Genomic DNA, 5,658 nt, shown 5'->3' on the forward strand with positions numbered 1-5,658 from the left:
TTGACTTTTTAATTTTTTTTTATATTCTTTTTAGAAAAATGTAAATATCCAAATTTAACCTCTGATCGAATTATTTTAGCTACTGAAATCTAACGGGCTTCCCAATGTATCTTAATAAGGGTTGTGTTGGCCGAAGTTTTTTTTTTTTTTTTTTTTTTTTTTTTAAGTAAATTTACATAGTATATACAGCAAGTATCTATATACACAGATATGACACTTTTACAATATATATTTTACAATATTTTAAATACTTAATACAAAAAAAAAAAAAAAACATTGACTCTTATTTCTTTAAACTACAAAGTACTCTATAAAGTTTTTACCTCTGGTAACTTCCCTGTCTGGTGAACGCCAGAGTGGGTTTCGAGTCTCGCTCAAACGGGATAATTTCTTTGGTCGCTGCAGCCTCACCATCCTTGTGAGCTAAGGATGGGGCGTTTTGGTTAGCCTAGAGGTCTGTCTGCTGAATAATTTGCAGCCATTGCCTGGCCCTCCTTGGTCCTAGCTTGGGTGGAAAGGGGGCTTGGGTGCTGATTATATGTATATATGGTCTGTCTGCTGAATAATTTGCAGCCATTGCCTGGCCCTCCTTGGTCCTAGCTTGGGTGGAAAGGGGGCTTGGGCGCTGATTATATGTATATATGGTCTGTCTGCTGAATAATTTGCAGCCATTGCATGGCCCTCCTTGGTCCTAGCTTGGGTGGAAAGGGGGCTTGGGCGCTGATTATATGTATATATGGTCTGTCTCTAGGGCAGTGGTTCCCAAACTTGGGGGCGCGCCCCACTAGGGGGGCGTGAGGATGATACAAGGGGGGCGTGAAATCATCTGCTCGAAATTACTTGTTTAATAGAAAAATAAAATCATTAAAAGAACAGCAGCATCCATCTCACTAAATTTGACCAGAAATTGTGCCATAGTCTCATAAGTATTTCCAAATATTATATGCCATGTTTTCAAATTATCTATTCTTAAAATTGCAACTCAATTTTGCCAATTTGCTAATGATCAAACTTTTTTTTCGCTCACTTTGAACCAAATGTTTCGTTTTTAGTTACTGGAATGTACTATTATTTGTTTGAGTGGCTTTCATTATTAAAACGTAATACAAACAGAAATCTGTTTTCCTGTACAATGCTAAGAAATAAATGTAAGAATCATTTCATATAAAAAAAAAGAGAGGAGTGGGGGCGTACGGGTCTACTGGAAGCAAAAAAGGGGCGTCAGCTAAGATAGTTTGGGAACCACTGGTCTAAACTCATGATCATTTGGTTATTCACCAAAAATATATATATATATATATATATATATATATATATATATATATATATATATATATATATATATATATATATATATAAGTAGGGTTTAATTCACATATGAAATGCAGTTCTAGAATAATCTTTATCAAGAGACAAGCAGACTAGAAAAAGCTAGACCATTTCCCTGTGCATAGTCCATTTTCCAGGTACCTATGAGAGAATTAGTCCATTTTCCAGGTACCTATGAGAGAATTGATCTAGAAACTGGTCCACATGTCTTACTTAACTTAATTTAAAGTGAAGATAAAACAGATAAACGTTTGGCATCACTTTCTGTCTTTTGCCTACTTACTCATATGTAAACATGGTTGACGTCATTTCATAATATATATCGGAAGTAGTACCCCTTTCAAAGGTCCAATTAGTGTCAAAGAACTGATCCCAAATAGAGTCATATGTACTATATGATTCTCCTGAGGTATATGAATATTGTGACTCCAGATCATAAGTGGTATCCCAAAATGTAGTTTCAGTTTCCCAGGTTTCCGTGGTTTCCCACTCAGGTACGCGTGAGGTAGTTAATCCCCAAGTATATACTAACTTGTCACTTTTATGTACATCTTCTTCATCATCAAGTTCCCAATCCACACTTACGTAACCACTTAGTTCAATGGTCTCAAATTGTTCTTCCGTGTTAATAGTAAGAGGGAGAAGTTGTGGGAAGGACCGCGTAGAGGTTGAACTTGTCCTTGAAGTGGCAATGAAAGAGGCAAAATGTTTTTCAAGTTCATGAGCATTTATGATGTTTAAGAGTTGGCTTCTGCTTAGTGGGTTATTATCTACAGCAGCTTCTAATAGGATGAAGAAATCAGCTTGTAATTCATCTTCGAGCTTTCTTGTCGTATTATTTTGCTTTCCTTCAAGTTTATTGTGCTGTAGACGTATAATGGAATCTTTGATATTGATGTCGTCTTCTAACTCTCTGATACGAATTTTCAGTTGTTGCATTTTTTTTTCCTTGTTTAAATCCTGTTCATATATTATCTTTTTTAGCCTGTCTATTTCCATTTCCTGTTTTTTTCTGTCTTGGTGACATTTTTCTAGTTGCCTTTCCTGTCGATTTTTCTGCGCCTCAATTGCATCTCTCTCATAACTGTCCTGCTCTCTCTCTTCGTTTTTTTCCTCTATTTTGTCTTTTTCTGCTATTATTTTTCTTAAAATATTTATTTCCTTTTGTTTCTTTTCTTCCATCGATTTTTTTTCTAATGCACATCTTCCCAGGCGCTCCTCCAGTCGATTTACATAGGACTCATTTGGGCATCTGGCTTGTTGCCTCTCATCTCCCATCCCCTCAATTAGCTGTTTCTCCAATCGTCTTATCTTTGAATTCATTTCCTCAATTATTTGTTGTTGTTCATTGCCTTTCCTTTTCATTTCTTTAATCATGCGTTCATATTTTGTGTTTTCGCGAAGTATTCCTTCTGCAAATTCCCACCAATCATCATCTTTAGCTTTGTTCATCGGCTGGGGTTTTTTTTGGGTACAGCTTTCTTGTTTCCCATCTTTGCCTAATGTGCATTCCGGTGGTTTGTTATCCATGTTATCTAAAAGATCTCTTATACGACTAAAACTTGGCAACGCCCTTGACGGTGTTTGAATCTCCGGGAAATCCCATTCTTTTACAGGCCTCTGTTCGTTGAAATTGGCCGGTTTGATCCTATTGTACATTCGAGAGAGGTCTTCCAAGTGTTTTCCAAGTATTTGTATTTTTTGGTTTTTTAGTTCCAGGTTTTCTAAATCGAATGCGTTCTTAGCTTTCTTATCAAGATTTTTTCTCAAGTCTGGAGATTGTCCACGAAGACTGCTTTTTTCCTTTATGTTTCCTGGTATGATATATTCACGAAGATTGTCTTCTTCCTTTATAAATCCTCGAATGATATTTTCAAAATACTGGATACGCCTTTCTACAATTCCTTCTTCTATTTCTGCAAAGTTAACTAAGTCACTTTTTTCTTTTGAGATTTCATCCTCTGCAATCTGTCTAATTTTTATCAAAGCGATCCTCCCAAGATGGTTTCTTAAGTCCCGAGATTGTCCACGAAGATCACCTTCCTTTAAGTTTCCTCGTCTGATATTTTCAAGATACCTTTTCGGTTCCGTGACGGAACAATTACGGCATACACAATATCCCATATTGTCCAGATGAGTAATTATAAAATCATCAATAACTTTGGCACTCAAAAAAAGCTATTCCACAAAAACAAAAATACATATTATCTGTATTACACTTCTCCATTTTTGGTTAATAGCTTTCCTCTACCTTGTTCTAGGTCTATTTTGAAAAAAATAAAAATGCAACTTAATCTGGAGACACTCAGGGAGAAGCCGAGAATGTCTTCAAAGAACAACACGGATCTCGGAGCTCAGGAAGTTTTCGGAATGTCTTCGAAATGAAGCAGGAATCCCGCAGCCGGATTTGCGATCAGACGAAAGATTTATTTTGTTAATTTTTCATGATTCCTATTTTGACAACCACCAAATCAACAGAAATGATCACGAAACTATCTTTTTTAGGCCGATGTCTACTACAATCGGCTTCTAAAATCATTTACAATAGGATAACATAAAGGAGAAGTAAAGACGCTTTTCTGAATTAGGATTTTATTAATTAGAGCTACATTGAACACATTAATCACCATCTCCTACAACGCCTATTGATGCAAAGGGCCTCGGTTACATGGAGACTCAAAACCGCTGTAGTCGTCTTTGCTGAATTTTTTTCGACGCCTCATTGAAGGTTTTCGATCATCTTCCAGAATCCTTTCAGGAATGGCGTTCTTCACACTTGCAACTCTTCAGTCGCTGTAAGAGAAATGATGATCTTCGCCTTCTTCCACAACTCAATCAACGAAAATCTCTTCATCGACTCACGGAATTCCTCAGAGACCTTGACGAACGAGGATGAATTTAGATCGGTCTAAGCAGACCACGGCCTCCATGCGTCTGGCAGCCCGTAACACAAGGACAGACAGGATGAAGATGAAAGCAGGATGAAGATGAAGCTCCACAAAGAGCACTCGAAGACGACCACGGAAGAAAGGCAGAAGCTGGAATCTTTCCAAATTCGTTCTTCTATACGAGATAATTTGTCTGCTACGCTTCGAACACGGAATCAAGTCAATATATATATATATATATATATATATATATATATATATATATATATATATATATATATATATATATATATGTGTGTGTGTGTGTGTGTGTATATCTGGCGTCGAGGTTTTTCCTACAGGAATCGTTGTATTTTCTCCCCTTCTTTAGAATCTCCGGCTTTGGTTTCCTGTGGGAAACACATTGACTCCAATATATATATATATATATATATATATATATATATATATATATATATATATATATATATATATGTATATATATATGTGTGTGTTCTTCAGGATTAGGGGGAATATTAACATCAAATAGAAATTCAAATTAATATCAAAATCAACTACATCTCCTCACCCTAATTTTGATGAAATTACTCCACATTGATATGAAGGATTTGCTGAGTGTGACATCCACCTTAGTGAAGTTATAACTTGAGGTCAAAGGTCCAAGAGCGCCCAGAGGACCACCAAAGTCTCTTGATAAAGATTTGCCTGTACCAAATCTTTTTTTCAAGAAGACAGGTGGACCAGTTTCTAGATCAATTCTCTCATAGGTACCTCGAAAATGGACTATGCACAGGGAAATGGTCTAGCTTGCATTTCATATGTGAATTAAACCCTACTTATATATATATATATATATATATATATATATATATATATATATATATATATATATATATATATATATGTATATGTATATATATATACATATATATATACATACATAAATTTAATTATAACAATCAGTTGAATTACTCTCTTGTCTTTACCTGTGCATTGCAAACTTGAGGAACTGGATGGAAATTTTTGTTTTTGGGGGGAAGGCAAATTAACATCAGATATCTAAGAACATTCCCCTAAACTGGGGAATGCATAAGTAAGGTCTAAACCAGTGGTTCCCAAACTGGGGGGCGCGCCCCACTAGGGGGGCGTGAGGATGATACAAGGGGGGCGTGAAATCATCTGCTCGAAATTACTTTTTTAATAGAACAATAAAATCATTAAAAGAACAGCAGCATCCATCTCACTAAATTTGACCAGAAATTGTGCCATAGTCTCATAAGTATTTCCAAATATTATATGCCATGTTTTCAAATTATCTATTCTTAAAATTGCAACTCAATTTTGCCAATTTGCTAATGTTCAAACTTTTTTTCGCTCACTTTGAACCAAATGTTTCGTTTTTAGTTACTGGAATGTACTATTATTTGTTTGAGTGGCTTTC

The sequence above is a fragment of the Palaemon carinicauda genome, chromosome 24 (assembly GCF_036898095.1).
Source record: "Palaemon carinicauda isolate YSFRI2023 chromosome 24, ASM3689809v2, whole genome shotgun sequence".
NCBI classification, from domain to species: domain Eukaryota; kingdom Metazoa; phylum Arthropoda; class Malacostraca; order Decapoda; family Palaemonidae; genus Palaemon; species Palaemon carinicauda.